Source organism: Halichoerus grypus, chromosome 6 (assembly GCF_964656455.1).
Source record: "Halichoerus grypus chromosome 6, mHalGry1.hap1.1, whole genome shotgun sequence".
In the NCBI taxonomy this organism is placed as follows: Eukaryota; Metazoa; Chordata; class Mammalia; order Carnivora; family Phocidae; genus Halichoerus; species Halichoerus grypus.
This window is the reverse complement of record NC_135717.1, coordinates 1237655-1258239: the sequence shown is the minus strand read 5'-3', so window position 1 is coordinate 1258239 and position 20585 is coordinate 1237655. Positions and strand designations below refer to the sequence as shown.

The 20585-nt window shown below is 56.2% G+C and overlaps 1 protein-coding gene across 3 annotated transcripts in view; it reads right to left on the bottom strand.

Annotated features, from left to right (window-relative positions):
- The window catches only part of ELFN1 (extracellular leucine rich repeat and fibronectin type III domain containing 1), a 72024-nt gene extending 51921 nt beyond the window's left edge, over window positions 1-20103 (bottom strand). The window contains exons 1-2 of one of the 3 annotated variants that reach the window (XM_078074226.1): window positions 15909-15971; window positions 1532-1661 (exon numbers count right to left, since the gene is read on the bottom strand). The gene's annotated coding sequence lies outside the window, so the exon portion shown is untranslated. Of the gene's footprint in view, window positions 1-1531; window positions 1662-15908; window positions 15983-19995 lie in introns of those variants that run through there. The other 2 variants (XM_078074227.1, XM_078074228.1) reach the window with 2 other exon arrangements.
- Window positions 20104-20585: the final 482 nt, after the last annotated feature.

Below are 20585 nucleotides of genomic sequence, written 5' to 3'. Positions count from 1 at the left end.
TGGGCCACAAATCTGTCAAATGTAAAACAATAAAGCTTTTAGAAGATGGCATGGAAGAGCATCTTTGAGAACCTGAAATGAGAAAACATTTTGTTATGAGCCAACAAAAAGCACTAACCATGAAGGATGACTTGGACTACATTAAAATCAAGAACTTCTCTTTTAAAGATATAACCACAAAAGTAAACAGCCAAAACATCAAATAGAAGAAGATTTATAACCCACATAATCAAGAATAGAAGTGTTTACAGATTATATAAAGAACTTCTACATATGTGTAAGATCAAGGCAAACCTCTCAGTAGAAAAAAATGGGTAAAGGTTTTGAACAGATACATTACAAAATAGAATATCCAAATGGCCAATCTACTTATGAAAAGGTGCTCGCCAAGAGGGCTAACTTTCAAAGGACCAGCGAATATCAAGTGTTGGCAAGGACGAGGGACAACCAGCACTGAACTGCCTCTGAAAGGTGAAGCACAGTCCTGTAAAAATCAATACAACCACTTTTGAAAACTGTCTGGCAGTATCTAATCCAACATAGGAACAAACCTACAACCCCACTGCTAGGTATCTGTCCCATGAAAGGCAAGTACAAGAATGTTCACAAAAAGTACTATCCGTAAGCACTGAAGACCGGAAACAGCCCAAATGTACGTCAATGTTAGCAAGATAAACAGGATACCATATAATGTTGCACCAACATTTAGGGACGTCACGTGTCTACTTTGTTGAACAAAGAAGCCAGCCTCAAAAGAACACATACGGTGTGGTTTCGTTCATATAAAGCACAGAAACAGGAAAAACTAATTTGTGGCATTAAAAATCAGGGAAGTGTGTGCGCCTGGGTGGCTCAGTTGGTTAAGCGACTGCCTTCGGCTCAGGTCATGATCCTGGAGTCCCTGGATCGAGTCCCGCATCGGGCTCCCTGCTCGGCAGGGAGCCTGCTTCTCCCTCTGACCCTCCCCCATCTCATGTGCTCTCTCTCTCTGTCTCAAATAAATAAATAAAATCTTTAAAAAAAAAAAAAATCAGGAAAGTGTTTCCCTTTGAGGAGTAAGGAGGAGTGGTGATGACAGAAGGAGCGGAGACGCTTGTGAGACGCAGGTGATGTCTCATTTCTTGAACCTAGATGGTCCTTCTATGAATTTCATTTTGTGATCATTTACAGAGCCGCATACGCTAAGTTTTTTCGCGTTTTGTTTCTCAGACGATAATACTACAGGGTGGGACTTGTGGCATGCTATAGTGAAAAGGTCACCAAATCCTATCACCAAACCAACTATGAAACTAGTCAAAACGATTAAAAATAACATTTTCAGCATCCTAGAAACTGACCAAAGGCATTTCTGCATGAAAACCTGACAGGGTAAAGGTGGTGTTCTTGCCTGAAACTGCTCCCTCCACCTCCCCTCTCCCAGCTCAGCAGGTGCGTCATCAGAACAGGGCACACAGGACAGGGCAGGCCATGGACACTAGAAGTTTCACTGCCAGAGGCTGATTTGATTCAGAGCAGAAGACGCAAAACTCACGATCAGCAGCAGTGGTGTCCGTGATAAGTGGTAATTTCGGCGCGAGTGAATGGGGGAAGCCAGAGATTCTACCCGGCAGAGGCTGTGATCCTGGCTCGGGCAGCAACACACCAGTGGATTAGCTGGAAATCTGACAGAGAGAGACATGAAATATGACAGTGTAGCAATGCTCTGTAAGTTCTCCACGTGCACCCAGCTGATGGGCAGCACACACCCAGAGAGAGCAGAGAGGGCCCACGAAATTCACATATCCCTGGCTTACTGAGAGCCTGCGGACATGCACAGAGGAGACACGAGAGGTTCTGGCAGAAAGTAAATACCAAGCAGGCTTGAAAACTGCCTGGTCTTTAAATGTGTTCTTAAACCCGCATGCAGATTCATCAGCAGAGAGTGGAAGCCCAACAAGGCTCCAGGCACACAACCTCTGACCAATCACTGACTGACCACTAAGCTAAGCAGACGCAGAGATGATCCTCGGGAAGCCAGAATTAAATATAATAGCAGGGATTTAAAATGAGGAGGGCGACAAAACAGAAACATCAACCGTCATACATCAGGGGAAAATGGATTTCAATGTTTTAGTCCAGAAGAATTATTCAAAACCCAGCAAAAATACCAACTTTGGGGCCAGGGAGAGGGGAGATCAGAATCTAGAGATTCTACAAAATATTATCTACAATGCCCATGTTCAACCCCAAATTGCAAGACATGCAGGGAAACAGGAAAGGGTAACTCATACTCAGAATAAAAAACAGTCAACAAAAATTGTCAGTGAATGTCACAAGATGTTACACATAGCAGACAAAGACTTCAAGGTAGTGATCATAAAACTGGTCGATAATTGTGTTTAAAGAATGAAAGTATGACAATGACTTAAAAATAGAGAACCTCGAAGAGAGAGATTATTCAAAAAAACAGAAATTCTGGAATTCCAGAATTCTGGAGACTGCTTGAGATTCTCTCTCTCCTTCTGGCTCTCCCCCAGCTTGTGTTCTCTTTCCCTCTAAAGTAAATAAATAAGTCTTTTTTTAAAAATTAAAAAATTAGAAATTAAAATAAAATAAAAACATAAGCTTACATAAAGCAATAATCATAACACTATGTTGTTAGGGTCGTAGCATATATTAATGTAATATATATGACAATAACAGAACAAGGACAAAAGAGATAATGGGACTATACTAGAGCAGAGTTTCCATATTTCACAATTAAATTAGTGTTAAACTGAAATCACCTGCAATGAGTTAAGATGCATATTGTAATCCCCAGGGCAGCCACTAAGAAAACAACTTAAAGCGATATAGTTTAAAAAATTAACAAAGGAATTAATATAGTACACTAAAAGTATTTACCTAACACAAAAGAAGGCAACAAAGGAAAAGAGAAAGAAGGGGGAAAAGGTGAGACATGTAGAAAATAAGAAAAGTGTAACCATGTCAAATACAAAATACATTAAATGTAAATGGACTAAACAGCCCAATCAAGAGGCAGAGATTGTTGGACTGGGTTAAAAGAACAACATTCAAATACAGATCATCTAAAAAGTGTCGCACTTTATGTTCAAACATACAACCATGTTGAAAGCAAAGGGATGGGAGGGCGCCTGGGTGGCTCAGTTGGTTAAGCGACTGCCGAAGGCTCAGGTCATGATCCCGGAGTTCTGGGATCGAGTCCGGTATCAGGCTCCCTGCTCGGCAGGGAGTCTGCTTCTCCCTCTGACCCTACCCCCTCTTGTGTTCTCTCTCTCTATAATAAATAAATAAAATTTAAAAAAAATTTAATAAAAGAAAGCAAAAGGGGGGTGCCTGGGTGGCTCAGTCGTTAAGCGTCTGCCTTTGGCTCAGGTCATGATCCCAGGGTCCTGGGATCGAGCCCCGCATCGGGCTCCCTGCTCAGCGGGAAGCCTGCTTCTCCCTCTCCCACTCCCCCTGCTTGTGTTCTTGCTCTTGCTATCTCTCTGTCAAATAAATAAAATCTTTAAAAAAAAAAGAAAGAAAGAAAGAAAGCAAAAGGATGGGAAAATACATGCAAACAGTATGCATGACAGAGCAGGAGTGGGTACATTAATATCAGACAAAATAGACTTTAAGAAATATTACCAAAGGCTGGGGCACCTGGGTGGCTTAGTCAGTTAAGCATCTGACTCTTGATTTGGGCTCAGGTCATGACTCAGGGTCGTGAGATCCAGCCCCGTGTTGGGCTCCATGCTGGGCTTGGAGCATGCTTAACATTCTCTCTCTCCCTCTCCCTCTGACCCTCCCCACCCTCTCCCTCTCTGAAAGAAAGAAAAAAAGATAGATAGATAGATAGATTACCAAAGGCAAAGAATGACATTTCATAATGATAAACAAGTCCATATCTCAGGAGGACATAACAATTATATGTGTATATGCCTGTAATGAAAGAGAACCAAAATACATTAGGCAAAAATCAACAGAATTAAAAGGAGAAACAGACAATTCAACAATAGTTGGAGATTTCAATACTCCACTCTCAATAACTGACAGAACAATAGTCAAAAAACAAGCAAAGATGTAGAAGACAAACAGCACCATCACCAACTTGACCAAACTGACATTTATAGAATATTCCATCCAGCGGAACACACATTCTTTTCAAACACACGTGGTACATTCTCCAGGGCAGACATGTGCCAGGCTGTAAGACGAACCTCAATAAATTTAAAATGAATGAAATTGTAGAAGGTATAGTCTCCAACCACAATGGAACTGAAAAGAAATGAACAAAATAAATCATGAGAAATCCCTCAAATATTTGGAAAGTAAACTACAGAGTTTTAAATAGCCCACGTGTCAAAAAAAATCACCAAGGAAATTAGAAAATGTCTTTAATTCAATGAAAATAAAACCAGAATGTACCAAAATCTATGATATGCAGTTAAAAGTAGGGCTTCATTTGGAATTTATAGATTTCAATTTATATCAGAAAAGAAGAAAAATCTTAATAACCTAAGTTCTCACCTTAAGAAACTAAAAAAGCAGAGAAAACTGAACCCAAAGCAAATAAAATAATAAAGATCAGAGCTGAGATTGATGGAATAAAAAACAGAAGAAAATAGAGAAAATCAATGAAACCAAAATTCGGTTATTTTAGAAGATCAACAAAAACGAGAGACCTTTAGCTGGACTGACCAAGAACAAAAAGGGGAAGAAGACACAAGTTATCAAAGTCAGTTATTAAAGAGGAAACATCACTACCAGTCCCACAGAAATTAAAGGGAGTATAAAGGAATATTATGAACAACTTGATGCCAACAAGTTAGACAATTTAGATGAAGTACACATATTCCTAGAAAGACACAAATTATCAAAACTGATGCAAGAAAATCTGAATAGACTTATGCCATTTTTAAATGAATAATTTAAATTATCCCCACAGAGAAAAGCCCACGCACAGATGGCTTTAGTGGCAAATTCTGTCAAATATTTAAAGAAATAATATTGAACTTTCACAAACTCTTTTAGAAAAGAAAGGGGAGAAAAACTCCCGTATTCATTCTATGAGACCAGTATTTTTTTCCCCTGATACCAAACCTAGTCAAAGACATCAGAAGAAAATAATAGACCGATATCCCTGACGAACCCAGGTGCAAAAATCCTTCACAAACTATTAGGAAACGAAATCCAGCAACATATAAAGAGGATTATACAGGTGGCACTTACCCCAGGAATGCAAGGCTAGGTTTAGGGTTGCCATCTGAAAATAACTAGTCCCATACCACACTGATAGACAAAAGGACAAGAACCACATGATCATGTTGTAGATACAAAAAGTAAAACAAAACAAAACCACCTGACCAAACCCAACACCCATTCGTGATAAAAACACACAACAAACCAGGAGTACAAGGCACCTCCTCAGCCCAAAAAGACCGTCTATGAAAACCATGGCCAACATCATACTTAACAGGGAAAGACAGAAAGCTTTCCCCATAAGGCCAGCAGCAAAGTACCTCTGCCTTCCAGCATGATTCTGGAAGCTCCACCAAGTGCAGTAAGACAAGAAAAATAATAAAAGGAATCTAGTTTGAAAGGGAAGATGTAAAACTCTCCTATTTGCAGATGACATGATTCTGTATGAAGAAAATCCAAGGAGTCCATAAAAAGTCCACTGGAACTAGCTAATAATTAAATTTAGCAAGATCATCAGATAAAAGATCAATATACCAAACTCAATTTTATCCCTATGTACTAACAACAATCTGAAAATGAAATTAAGAAAATTATTCCATTCACAATATCAAAAAATATTGAGGAATAAATTTAACAAAAGAGATTTAATTAGCAAGACCTGCACATGGAAAACAAAAAATTGCTAAGAGAAATTAAAGATCTAAATCCATGGAGAGACATTCCATGTTCATGGATTGGAATACTTAATATTCCCAAATTGATGGAAATTAAACATGAGCCCATCAAAATCCCAGCAGGCTTTTTTTTTTCCTAAATTTTTCTAAATTTCTAAATCATCTAAATTATCTAAGAAATTGACCAGTTGAGGTGCCTGGGTGGCTCAGTCAGTTAAGTGTCTGCCTTCGGCTCAGGTCATGATCTCAGGGTCCTGGGATCAAGTCCCGCATCGGGCTCCCTGCTCAGTGGAGAGCCTGCTTCTCCCTTTCTCTCTCCCTCTGCCCCTTCCCCTGCTTGTGTGCTCTCTCTCTAATAAATAAATAAAATCTTAGGGAAAAAAAATAGACAAAAGACCCAAATGTAAGAGCTAAGACTATAAAACTCATAGAAAAAAAAATAGAGGAAAATCTTGGTGACCTTGGATTAAACAAAGAATTTTTAAGCACCAAAAATGTAAAAGAAACACAGTAAAGGGGGAAAAATGGACAAAAGCAGGCTCTAGTATAAATAAAGACTTCTAAAAGCCACCTTTAAAACACTGAAAGATGAGCTACGACTGGGAATAAGGTATTTGCAAGTCATATTTCTGATAAAGGACTTGTATCCAGAATGTATAAAGAATTCCCTCAATAATTTTGAACATTTTGAAACTCAGTAAGACAAATAAACCCATTAACTTGGCAAAAAGATTTCAATAGAAACTGTATCCAAAAAGTAATATGAATACTTAATGAGTGCATGAAAAACGTTCAACGTCATGCATCATTAGGGAACCTTGAACCAAAAGCACCATGGGACACACTGGCCTGAATGTCTACCACGGAAAGACTGGCATCACCAAGGGTCTGGAGAATGCCGAGGAGCTGGGACCCTCACGCGTTGCTGTGGGAATGTAAGGTGGCGCACCCGCTTGGGAAAACTATTGACCGCATGTTAACAATGTAAATATAAACTTACCATACGACGTTCCATTGCAGGGACCCTGCCCGAGAAATGAAAACACACGTCCACACCAAGACTCTACACCAAAGAAAGCAGCATTGTTCATACTCGCCCCAAACTCCACCCCATCCAAATGCCCATAATCGGTGTATGGATAAATGAAACTCAGTATAGCGAAAAATGGAATCCTATTCAGCACCAAAAGTAAACAAGCTATGATCCCGCGCTGCAGGATGCGTGAACCCAAACCTGGAAAACGTGGAAGAAGCCACTCACAGAAGACCACATGCTGTAGGATTCAACTGATGGGAAATGTCCAGAAAAGGTGAGTCTACACAGAGAGCCGCGGGTCCGTGCCAGGGCGGGAGCTCGGATGGATGGGGACCTCTGGGGGGATGGGCTTGTCACCATGTCGCGCACTTCCGTTAGTGTGCGGGAACCACAGAGGAGGTCCTCGGGCAGGCTCGCACACCCCTAATGTCACGGTAGGTGAACGATACCTCCGTCAAGTGGCTGAAGGACACGTTGCACGCACGCCACTCGGCCTCTGCTTGACCCAGCCTTCCTGACCACCACAGTCCCTTCAGAACACCATACAAGCCCCCAAGGCCATCAGCTTCTGCCGCCCTGTCCCCCTTAGGATTTCACTCCAACCTGACCTGGGGTGATTTCCCTACGACTTTGGCTGCTTCCCCATCATCGAACTCCACAGCTGCCTCACTCCTGGACTCCTGCTGACTGTGTCCGACAAAGAACTCTGGGCAGGAGTGGAGAGGGGGCGGCCTGGGCCCCACGAGCCCGTCCCACAGCCCCTTGCCCAGGGCAGGCCCTGGGTCCTCTGCATCGAGGGCCAGAACCAGCTCCAGGTTGACAATGGCCACTGACTCTTCTCCCTCCTCCAGGAGGCTCAGCTGACCCATCTGTAAAATGGGCAGAGGGCCGGCTGGGGGTGGGCTGGGGTGGCGGGTGTCTGTGACGGGCAGATCCGGGCTCTGGTGAGCAGGGAGCCTGGCCCAAGTTCCCAGTTTGTGCCTTGGTCTGTTCGTCTGTGGAATGGGCACATGGCCCCTCCCTCCCTGGCCGTATGAGGGCGCCGGGGGTGCTGGGACGGCTGCACACGGCACAGGACCGCGGCGCATGTGAATCATCCCAGCTCAGGGGGTGTGAGTTTCGGTGGTTGCAGGAGCCCCACTGAGACAGAAGTTGGGGCCGGCAGGCAGGACAGGAGCCAAGGGTCCCGAGTGGCAGGTGGGGGGCAGCTGAGGAAGCCAGACAGATGGGGCCAAGCACCGGGGGTCGGGTCCCTGCCCCTCCCAGCCTGGTTCCCAGCTGGAGCAACCCCGAAGCTCTGATTCTGAAGCACAGTCCAGCTTCCTCCTTCCCACCAAGTACCTCCCATCTCCTGTCCCCGCAATGGGGGTTTTCTCCCTGAATTCAGCATTTCCAGACATTTCCCCTCAGAGGAGGGTGGGACCTGGAAGCGCTTCTGGCCTGAAATGTCCTGACTTGGATCCTGGCACCTCCCGGCTGTGTGACCAGGGAGGCACAGGGGCCATGGAGGGTCTGGGCTTCCCCAAAGCCCCCCACCTTCGGCAGCGGTGAACACGACGGGCCCTGTGTGGATGGCGTGCTCCCCTCCAGGCCCTCTGCCTGCCCACCTCCCACCTGTCTACCCCAGAGACCCCGCGAGGGCACGGCCTGACCTGGGACCCTCGGCCCTTGGCCCCAGGTTCTGTGCCACGCCTGGCCCGGTGAAGGTGAACCCCCTACCCCAGCCGCACACGCCCACCCGCGCAGGCCGCCCACAGGAGCCCTCCTCCCAACCCCACCAGAGAGAAACGCATCCCTGTGTGTCAGCACGCACGGCGTGAGCACACCCGGGCGCGTGTGCCTGCTGGAGCATGCCCGGGGGCGCACGAGGACGTGTGAACACCCCAGCACCGCGGTCACTGCACAGGTGTGTGTGAGACGGAGGACGTGGCTGTGTCCTGCGGTACGCGTCCTCTAGAACACCAGCGCCCGTGCTGACGTCTGCAGACTCGTCCGGGGGCTTCGGCGTGAGGGGTGTGCGTCCCCACACCTGTGCCCGAGTGAGTGCCAGATGCAGGTCTGCAGCACACTGGAGAGATGAGAGCATGCAGCGCCCCTGCACACTCGGGACGCTGCACGTGCACACGAGCGTGGGAGAGGGTGCGTCCAGGAGTGGGGCTGTGTGTAAATGCGGCTCTGTGTGCGTGTGCACACGCGTGTGCGTGCACGTGCATTGTGCCCGGCAGAGTGTGGGTGTCTTCGCCTTCCGGGCGCAGCTGCCCGCTCCAGCCCCGACGCGTGTGGATTAAGGCCCGTGGCAACACTGGGTTTCTGGTGAGTTGTTTTTCTAAAAAGCTGTCTCTGGCGAATCACATTCCTTCAGACCTAGCATGTTCTTGCTCTGCGGGGACAGCATAATGAGGACACCAAAATAAGCCCGCGTCTGTCAGACGGCAGACGCCTCCGAGGCCCGCGTCTGGCCTGCCCTCCTCCCCCAGGCCCGCGGGCACGGGCAGTCCGAGCGGGGGGCCTCTGGGAGCCCCGGGAGCCCGACAGGCACCCTTCATTTTATACCCTCGGTCTGCTCTACTGAATTTGCAAAAAATAAAAAAAGCAGACAACAAATTCATTTCCCAGAATCTAAGCCCTGAGCCTGAGGACGCGGACGGGAAGGTGCCCTTCGTCGGGCGACGGCCACGGCGCACTCCTGTCTCCAGGAAGTGGAGGGAGCAGCTCCCCCAGGAGGGCGTGGTGCACGTGTGAGCCCATGCACACGCACACGTGTGCACACAGAGCACACGCCCCGACACACACGCTCACTCGCAAACCCAGATCTGAGGAGCGCGTCTCCAAAAGGAAGCTCGCCTGCCGGCTGCCACGAACATTCCCTGCGCTCCACCTGCACCTGGCGCCCCGAGGGCTCGGCGCCAAACGACCCCGGGGGCTTCCTACCCAACCGTGTCGGGGGGTTTCAGCTCCCCCAGAAAGACATCTCTGAAATGCTAACGGATGCCAAAGGGGCAAGAGGACTTGCTTTACACAATCCTGTTCTCTGCACAACACATGCCTCATTTCATAACGGATATAAATGGGAGAACAGTTCGCTTTACAGGATATTTTTCTCTATAGGAACGCAGCTCCGATTTTTTAGGCGACGTCAAAACAGAGGCAGCCTGCCCCTGTCTCTCCATCACCAGCGCCGTCAGCCTGATTCGGGCTACCCCATCTCCCAGATCGGCAGAGACTCCCAGCTGGGTGCCTCGTTCCCACTCATGCCCCTAAAATTCCTGCCTTCGCCCCCAGACAGAGGGATCTCTTAAACACAGAAGCCATCCTCGTCAAACTCCCCAGAAAGCTCCCCAAGGCAAACAGAAGGAGACCCAGCTCTTGCCAGACTGGCACCCTCCCAGACGGGGCCCCCTGACCTGGCCTCTCGCTGCTGGTGCTCGGCCATGCTGATCTTGCCCACGGCTCTCGCACTTGCTGGCCCTTTCCCCAGCACCCTCTGTCCCTGCCTTTTTGTATGGCAGGGCACAGAGGGACACAAAGGCCGAGCCAGGGCCTCCCCGAGGAAGCCGGTTGTGGGGCTGGGGACTCCACGAGCGCCCGGAAGGCTGGGGACTCCAGAAGTAGCAACTCTGTCTTCCATGGAACTCACGTCCGTTCAGACTCAACCACAGCTGGCCACCTACCCTAGCCCACCCTCCTGCTACAGAGACACACCGGGCTCCGTGAGGAAAAGCAAGCCAGCCCACAGCCCCAGCCTCCTGACCGGGGCCCGTGGTGCCCCAGCCCCGACTCCACTCCCAGCCCCAACACCCAAGGACCAACTTGTGCTTTAGACCCATTTGACAGATGAAAGCACCAAGGCTCAGCCACCCCCTGACCTGCAGCCGGGTCCTTCCAGAAGCTTCTGTAGGGCTATCAGAAGCAGGGGATACCCCTCCGTGGGGATGGTGGAGGCCCCGGGCAGGCTCATGAGACATATCCGGGAGGTCCCCGGCCCTTCAGGCTTCCACGTTGGTCGTGAAGGAATGGGTCAGTGGACGTTGCCTTTGGGGAGGAGCAGGGAGCCAACACCCTCTCCCTGCGGCGCAGACTGCGTGTCGTCAGGGTCCCCGAGAGCCCCCTGCCTAGACGCAGTTCTCCCCGCCCCCAGAGCCAGCCGAGCAGTCCTCATGCTTGAGCGTGGGGCAGCGCCCGGTGGCCTGCCTTTGTGTCTCTGTGGTTTTTAAACTAAACGGAGCTAAAGACAAGGAAGTGCCTCAGTTGGATCCTGCTGGAAATACAACCGGAATCCGTCGGTGCACGGGGGGGGCCTCGGGCTGCCACTCATCTTCTAGGGCTCCCACTGGCCCAGGCCGGCTCCCTGGCACACCTCCGGGGCCGGCCCGGGCCTCCTGCCACACAGTGCCCATCCGCAGCACCACTACGGCTCTCAAGGCCCAGGGCTTCCTAAATGCCGGTTTGCTGCAGCAGCCACCGGAGGGGCGGACAGCAGAGAGCTGAGCGTCTGGGGGGATGTCGGGGGGGCGGGCAGCCCACAGGCCAGTCCGCTGTGCGCGCACCCTCACCCCCACCCCGCAGAGCGGCGGGCAGGGCCTCTGCAGCCCCGTCCGTGAGGCAAGGAAGCTGTGAAAAGACCCTCTGCTCTCTGCAAGGGGGAGCGGAGGGTGTGATGCAGGGCTGAGCCTGGATGCTCCCGTCTGCTGACGTCGGCCGGCTGCACTATCTGGCCTCGGTCTCCCCATCTGTTAAATGGAAGGGTAGAATCAGAGGCACCATGGAGTGCCACAGACCCATACTGCCGGCCGGTGGGCTGCTGCACGGTCCCCAAGGCTCGGCCCCCCACCCTCTTCACCCTTTGCCCTCCGCATGGGTGCCCAGACTGGTCTCTACTGCCCAGCCTTGTTGGGGTGCAGAGGCATTACAGATGCGGAGGCCAAACCCCGGGGCTGTGGGAGCCCATCCCCAGAGCCGGCGGAGGGAGGTGCCCTGAACGGCACCCCCAGGCCTTGGGGTGGGGTCTGCACCCTCACTGCCCAGCTGCCTGCAAAGACCCTTCTCCCAGCTCTGCTCACTGCTCCCCGCAAAGGCTCCTGAGCCTAGATGTCTGCCCCTTCCTTCTGGGTCATCCAAATGCTGCCTACCGTTTAGGGGCTGGCCCGACCCCTCCTCTGGGAGCCCCCAAGCCTGAGGCAGAGCCATCCCCCAAGGAGGGGCTGGAGGCCAGCTCACAGAGGAGGGAAACCCTGAAGGCAAGACTGGCCTTCAATTCTGAGGAACTAAGGCTCACTGTCAGGCAGGAAGGGAGGCGTCCCGAGGGGGCTGAGTCAGGACAGCACCACAGAACAGCCCCAGGGTCAGGGGCGGGGGGGGGGGGGGTGCTGCCACTGAAAGGCCTCACTGTGGCCTTGGCCCCAGTACTCAGATGCTGGGCCAGCCTCTGTGACTCAGTCTCCCCACTGCTCCTCCAGAGCAGGGAGCCAAGCTTTGGCCCATTTTTGACCCTAAGAAAGCAGTCAACCCTACCGGGCCCCTGCTGCCCTGGGTCTCAGTTCTTGATTAGTCTCCAAGCCCGAGGCCAGCCTGGAGGAGGGAAGCACCTCCTGCCTCCCTCCCAGGAGGATTCCAGCCCTGCTCCACCACCCCGTTGCTGTGTGACCTCTAGCTGATGCTAGACCCTTCTGGAAGAGGGGCCTGTGTGTATATGTTCGTGTGGTCATGTTTATCATCTGTGTCCCCAACAGCAGGGCCCTGTCGTGGTCCCGTCCCAAGGCTCCAGGCAGAGCGCACAGTAGGTCTTCAACATGTTTTCTGAGTAAACCTTCAGGGACTCTTCCAGCTCGAACGGCTAGGAGTCTTGGTTCCTGCCCCCATATGGCCGCTGGGTCCCAGGACGGTCCGTCTAACCCCTCCTCTCCCTCAGGAGAGCTTGGCGAAGCCAGGTCTCAGCCAGCCAGACGCGGGCAGGTGGGGTGAAGGGGGAGGGAGTGTCCACAGCTCCACCCCACTTCCTGCTCCCCTCCAGGGCCCGCGCTGGCACAGGGGGGCATGGGGGCGGGGGGTGCACAAGGAACAGTTGTCCCCAGCAGAGGCTGTGCCTGCCTGCCTGGTAAGCCCCGAACCACCACACAGACACAGGACCCGGTTACCCCCCCTCTGCCCCCACTCACTGTGCGACCTCAGACAACAGCCCGCCCTCAGTCTCCCCACACATACAGCAGGTGCCGGGACGGATGACAGCAAGGTCCCTTCCGCGTCAGAGCTGCAGTCCCCTGCGTGGGCGGCACCATCAGCCACACACCCAAGGCCAGTGGACACCCGAGCCTCTGTTGGAAGAAATCGGAATCCACGACAAACGAAAAGGGAAGGGCGCTGTGGGGGGCACGGCGGGGACCGCAGAGATGAGAAATGTATCCAATGTCCACGGCAACACCACCAGCCGCTCCAGGTTCACGCCTGGAAATTTATGGCCCCGTCACCGGACCCTGGAGATCTATCTCCTGCCTGTCACTCACGGGCATTTTTCATCCTGCATCCTCCCTCCGTATGTATTATCCGCCACCCACCCGGGCATCTACACGGTCTGCCTGTTTCCTGCAGAGATATACAAACACCCCAAGTCCATGCACCTCTGCTCATAAATTCCCCTGCTGTCACGGCATCCTCAGGAATAGGGTCCTCTGCTAACGGGCCCTGGGCCCCTAAGGGGGAACGCACAGCGGGTGGGGTGGGGGCTCTGGCTCCTGAGGGTTTAGAAAATCCCACTGAAATCCAGAGCGGTGTGTGTGTGCGTGAGTGCACACGTGTGTGCTAGAGACACACAGATGTGGGGCCCAGGCAGACGGTCCCATTTTACTCCATTGATCTGAGTCACTGCCACAGTTTTGGCCTCACTAATGTTTCTCCCCTGAAACAGGTGATGCTGACGAGGAGACATTCAGGGTCCGAAGATTCAAATCCCAGAGTCTAAGAGAAGGTCCGAGCTCTGGCCCTAGGCTCTTCTGGGGACCCCGACCACCTGTTTCTTCGGGGCGGTGGGGTGGGTAGGGAGGGAGGTGAGGGAGCAGCGCCTCTCCCCAGCCCAGGTGTGGGGCACCTGCTTCCAAAGGCATTTGGAAGAATTTCTGAGCTTTCCGGACAGAGTTCTGTGGGGGTGATGAGGAAAGGGACATTGTTCTTCCTCCCTTCCTCTGGCCACAGGGGCAGGCACCGACCACATCCCACCCCTCCACCCCAACCCCCCCGTTTGCCAGGCCTTCAGATGAGGCGCCTATCCTGGCTTTTCTTTAAGAATCAAGAACTGCTTTCTCTCGGCAATTCTACACAGGCGACCGGCCTATCACCACCAGGAGGGCTACACGGCTGTCCCCAGGAAAGGGTCCAGCTGATGCGGGGAGGGCATGGCTCCCAACCTTTCTGATTCAGAGGTCGTCTGTCCACTGAAAGGTGTTCAGACCCCCCCGCCCCGCTGCATGTGCCCAGGAATACAAGGGACCAAAGTGCTGGCTGGGGTCCTGGCCTGTTTCCAACCCCCTAAACCCAGAGTAAAGGTGGGCATTCCCTTCTGACAAGCCCCACTGTCTGGAGTTTGTCCCTCTAGCTCTGGGTATTTCTCCTCTTCTGACAAAGTGGGGCACAAGCCTGGCATGGGGCAATGATTCTGTTCCCTCCCCACCCCCGAAGGCTGTTCAGATACAAGCTGAAAGCTGCAGGGACCCAGGGCAGAGGAGGCCAGGGGGCTGGCTAGGTGGGGAAGATCAGAGTCTCTGTGGCTTAAAACAACACAGCCCCATTTTCTCCTTCCTTCTCGGGGCTGGGCAGAGGCTGGGGTCTCTTTGGAGAATGGCCCCGTTTAAGACAGAATGGAGAGGTTTGCCGTCCTAACTCCCTGCACTCTGCACACTTCTAAAGCTCCTGTTCCCAAGGCTTGTAGGATCTGAGACCCGGAGAATGTTTTCTGCACAGCCCCCAGCCCCATATAGCAGGTAAAAGGCAGATACAGCTGCATCCAAGCAAGGGCTCCATGACGGGCGGGCCCAAAGAGAAGCAGCTCACACCTGAGGCTTTGCTGGGCAGTGCAAACCTGGCTTGGTCTCCCAAGCCTGGAGGAAAGGCCTCCGGGGCCCTCCCAGTGCTAAGCGTTCACGGTGGTGTTTCCTCCATAAAGTACACATTATCATCATACCCCCATTTTACAGACGTGAAAAGTGAGGCTCTGGGAGGTAACCCGCCCCAAAGTCATGCAGCTGATGCTTGGAAGATTCTGATTTTGATGCCAGAGGCCCTCGGGGTCTGTGTCGAGGGGAAACACCTGAAGGGGACCCCACCCTGGGCTGCAAGCAGGTGATTCGAGGATCGAATTTAAAGGATGGAAAGCGGACTCCTGTCTTTAGAGGCAGATTGGGGCGAGGAAGCTCAGCAGCACCTCCCAAAAGCCATGACGATGAGAACGGGTCCAAGGTCGGGGGAGGGGTGGAGAATATCCACCAAGTTCAGAGGCAAAGGGCCCCACCCCCACGCCAGGGCTTCAACTCCCGGGCAGCGACCGCGGAATGCGGCCCCTCCCCCGAGTGCGGCCGGACCGTCCGGGCGCCGGGTGGGGAGGAGCGCGACGCCGGGAAGGCAGACCCGGCGGGGATCGTGCCGCGGACACCGACAGGGGTCGCGGACCCAAGGCCGCGGAGGGTCGGCCACAGGGAACAGCAGCAGCTCTGGCGCGCAGGACCCGGCGCGGACGGCGAAGGGGGCCGCCGAGGGGAGAGAGGACGGGGGAAGGGACAAGGCCACCCGAGCAAGCAGCGGTGCGACGGGCAGCAGCGACCGGGGGCGGCAGCGGGACCCCGACCCGGACCCCCGCTCCGCCGGCGGAGCCGCGCGCCCGCTCCAAGTTCCTCCAACTTTGCCCGCCGCGCTCCGAGGGCGCGCGGGGCTGGGGGCGCAGGGGGAGCGCGCGGGGTCAGGCGGGGTCCCGCGCCCCCAGGCTGGGCGCCCGCCGCGCTCGGCCTCGGGCTCCCGGGCGCCGCGCTTACCTGCCGCCGGGCCGCGCTCCCGGGCTGCGCCCGCCGCCGCCGTCCTCCAGGCTCTAACTTCGCTCCGGGGATTGAGATTCCTCCCCAGCTTCGCCCATCGATCCGCGCGCGGCCCCGCCCCTCCCGCGCCTCCCCCCGCCCCTCCCGCGCCCGCCCCTCCCGCGCCTCCCCCCGCCCCTCCCGCGCCCGCCCGCCCGCTCCCGGCGCGAGTCCGGCTCCGAGCCCGCGCCCGCCCCGCTCTCCTCCCTCCCGGCCGCCGGGCGGGGGAGGGGTGCGGGGGAAGGGGGCAGGGCGGAGGGGTACTAGAAAGCACAGGAGGGCTGGTTTCCTCGCGGTCCCCTCCTGCCCTTCCTCCCACATTCAGGTGGGGGCGGGGGGCCGCGCGCGACAGCTGCTGATGGCCTGAACCACCCGCGACCCCCACCACATGAAGCCAAGCCAGGGCGTTCGCAGGCCCCGGGTGGGTCCGTCGGTCCGGCCCTCGTTGGAGAAGAGGAGGATCTGGGGGCAGAGAACGCGGGGGGGGGGGGACAGGCAGGGTCGCCCCCTCTCCCCAGCCCTGGCTCCCCTTCCTTCCCTCACTCACCCCCACCTCTGGGATGATTCCGAGGGTTCTCGCACACTCTTCCCGCTTAGTTTGACCCTCACAACCTGCGTGTGGAAGCCCCTCTTCCCGCATATTACAGGCGAGGAAACCGAGTCAAGAGAGGCCTTGACGTTTGCCCCACGTCACACAGCCCATCCAAAGCAGAGGCCGAGGGGCAGCCTCGACCCCCACGACGGAGCCTCCCGACCCCTCCGGACTCCTCGCTGGAGCCGGGCAGGCCTGGGCATGCCCCTCGGCCAGCCGGGTTCCCAGCTCAGGGCCCCCTTGCTTGTGTCCCCGCCCGCGCCCGCGCCCCCTCCCCGCTTCCTGTCCCCCGCCCGCCTATGATTCCCGGCCTCAGTACCCCCGGCACGCTCTCCGCTCCCCGCCAGCAGCTGGGCAATTCACCGAGCATACAAAAGAGTTGACTCAATTCAAAGGCAGCAAATCAAGATAAATCCTATAGTGTGTGGGGACCGGAGAGAGAATGTGAATGAACGTCCACAGCACAAGCAAGTCCTATATGGACTGGCAAGCCCCACCCTCCAGCCCTGCCCGGGCACAGAAGGCTGACCAGGAAGGGGGGAGTGGGTTCTGAGCTGCCCACCCCTTGCCAGGCCAGAATTTAGGGATTTAGTGCTTTGTGGCCCCCTCCTACCCGTCTGTTGGAGCTCCACTGAGGGTGGATGCATAAAGGGGGTGCTAGGACAAAAGCCGGTGTGCCCCCATGATTATTTACAAGAACGGGGGGGGGGGGGGCGGGAATGTGGCCCAGTCACATATGGCTCCAGGATCAGGACTGAGGCATGGCGGAAAAGGCTGTTGGGCCATTTAGGGCATCTGAGCTGTATGTAGCCTTTCTCCTTGGGCTGCCCCCTCCTCACACCCCTGGTCCCAGCAGGTGCAGGCCGAGGGCAGGCCCCTGCTTATCATCAAATAGGTACTGCGAGCCTCACAATATGCCAGGCCTGGGCACAGGGCACCGAGGGGGTGGTGACAAGTCTCCCCTCTCCTCCCTGCTGTTCACGAGGCCTTTCCAGCTGCAGCTTGGAATGGGGGCCAAACTGGTCCTCCCCCAGAGGCAACCCTGGTCACCTTAGTAGGTTCCAGAAAGCAACCTTCCAGCCTCTGGCCTCACTCTGCAAAGAAAATGCACAGCAGTGACCCGAGATCCCCGTGCAGCCTTTCTTAGGCAAACCCCTGCCAGTGGTGACCGACCCCCTCCCTTTCTGATTGATTCCCCCAGACTCTGGAAGGATCGGGTAGGCTTTTGATGCACGTCTCCAGTGTGCCAGGGACTGTGCTAGGCGCCTGCCCAAATTTACGTCGCGACCTTCTCACTACTCCCCTGTAGCAAGGGCTATGAGCCCATTTCTGAGGCGTGCAAGCAGAGGCCAGAGGCCTCAGCACGCCCTTGACCCACACTGGCCGACCCCGAGGCAAGTATGTGTGCGCCTAGGGTCGGGGCTCCAAGGAGGGACTCAGAGGTCAATGGGGGGCGGGGAAGGGGGCGGGACTGAATTCCTCGCGGGAAGGTCCCCGCAACCGAAGGATCCGTGGGCAGGCGCAGAGAGCAAAGCCCAGAGTTGGGGGCGCAGAGGATGAGAGGCGGGGCTGAACGGCCGGCGTCGGGGTCCTTGCCTCTGCACCCCCCACCCCGAGCAGAGGCTGCGCCCTCAGGCTGCGACCTCGTCCCCTGAGTCTCAGCTGGGTCGCCCCTCCCCCGTGGCCGCGCCGATTGGCGGTTTGCGTGTAAGTCATTAAATCTGTTACAGAGACGCCGGCGCAGCCGCGAGGACATCTGTTAGGGACCCAGGACCGCGATCCACGCCCCCTACCCCACCCCCAGACCTAGAGCAGAGGAAAGGATGCGACACCTCGCTCACCAAAGCTCTGAGATTGCCGAGCGCGGCACGCGAGCGCTGGGAGGCGTTGGGGTCCCCGAGTTAACGGAGGGGGCGGGGCCGGCGGCCAGCCCTGGGGGACAAAGACCCCCAAGCTGCTTGGGAGCTGGGCTCTGCAGATGAGCAGACGGGAAGAAGTGTTCCATATTCCCCGCCCCCCAAGTCCTCAAATCCACTCAAGCTCAGATCTGAGTGTTGGGATGGGGTGGGGGGAGGAGGCGGAATCCTCCTGGGCCTTCGGGGGTGTGCGGAGGCGACGCTGGAAGGGAGGCCACCAGGGCATTGCCTCCTGCATGCACAAAACCCTCTCCGGAGCTTCGCGAGTCCCCTCTGCCCTCCACACCTCCCCAAGGCTGCCCGCGGAGACCACCCCACTCCCCACTGCCCCTTAAATGGGGCAGCGACCGGCCTGCGGGGGGGGGTGCGAAGGTGTCGCGCGCCGCTGTGTAGGTTGGGAGAAGAGGCGCTGATGGGAGGAAGTCCCCACTCATCCCTGGCAGTCTGGCCCCAGGAACCCCACACCCATCCAGCTGAGGAGGACTCTGTTGGGGACTGTGCTCGGATCGCGCCAATCTGGCCCGGCCCCCGACTGACGGGGCGGCCACAGGCCACACCGGGCAGTTTAGGAAGAGAAAAAGTTGGGGGGTCGACACCCCGAGACCGGGATGGAAAGACTGGGAAGAGAGCGGGGAGGGGGGGGCGTGGAGGGAAGAGCGACAGGATAGAGACGATAAGAGCCGGGAAGGGAGCCAGTTCTGGGCCTGGGGTCCCGCCCCACCCCGCAGCCAAGCCCAGCTTCGCAGCTTCCCGGGCCTGGAAAGGTTCGGGTCACAGGCGCCTATTAATAGCCGCGAACCGGGTCCTCCCCGCGGGCTCGGCAGCTGCGGGCAGAGCCCGGAGAACGGAGGGGGGGCTGCCCTGCAACACCCCCTCCAAGGGCTCCAGAGGCGCGGGGCGGAGTGCTGCTTCCCCCATCCTGGCTGCGCGGAGGCTAGGCGCCTTTAGTCCGCTCCCTGCCCGCCCTCCACTAAGAGATGGGGTTCCAGGTTGGGGGGCAGTCCCGGGGCCAACTTGGGGCGCCGCGGCTACCACCACGCACTCGCAGGCAAGACCACCCCGTCCCCCCTCCCTGTCCAGCCCGCCCTTCGCTCTCCCAGCGCTCAGGAAAGTTTCGGGGTCCCCGAGGCGCCTCCTGGCCCGAGGGGTCCGGAGTCCCGGGCCTTCGGGCCGCGGCGTCGGGGAGGGAAGTTTGTCCGGCCGGCGCTCGGCGACCGCTAACTTCGGGTGCGCCCGCCTCGGAACCCAGGGTGTGTGTGTGGGGGGGTGCCCCTAAACCGCGGACCCAACGCGCCGCAACCGAAGCCACACGGGCGGGGGGGACTCGGCCCCGGCGCGGACGCCCAGGACAGGGCGCAGGGGCTGGGTGGCCCGGGCCACATGAGCCGCCGGGGACCACGCGCCCGCCCCCACTGCCGCCCTGGAGAGCATCTTGCCCGCCTCCCCCAGGGGCGGGGACCCACCAGCCCCGCAGCTGCGGCAGAGGGGACCCCCGCCCCCGCAGCCCCGCGCAGCCCCTCCCCCACCGTCCCCCTCCTACCTGGGCCCGGCTGCGGGCCGGGGGCTGGGGCCACCGTCACCCGCGAGCGGAGCGCGCGCCCAGATCCCCGGAGCGGCGGCGGCGGCGGCGGCGGCTTCCCCTCCTTCCTCCTCCTCTTCCTCCGCCGGGCTCGCTGGCTCCAGACAGATCTCCTCCCCCTCGCGCCCTGCCCGCCCCTCCCGGAGCCCGCCGGGCTGGGCTCGGCCTGCGACCGGGAGCGGAGCGGAGCCGGCGGGAGCCGGGCTGCGGCGCTCTCACTGCGTCAAGCGCGGGGCGAGCGCGGGGCCGGCGGGGCAGGCGGGGCGGCGGCGGCTCGGGCTCCGGCTCGGGCGCGGTATGGGCGGCCGCGGCAGCGCCGGGATTGTAGCACATTCTTTCTGAGCGTGAGCGAAGGTTTCCTGTAGGAGCCGGAGTGGGGCGGGCTGGGGGGGCGGGGGACGCGGGCGGGGGCGGCCGAGGGCGGGCGGCGGTGTGGCTCCCGCACGGCGGTGGCCGGGGCTGTCCCGAGGGGGCCTCGGGAGGGGAAGTTGGCTCGCGCCGTGCGGGCGGCGTGGGGAGCCTGGAGGCTGCCTCTCCCCCTCCTCCCGGCC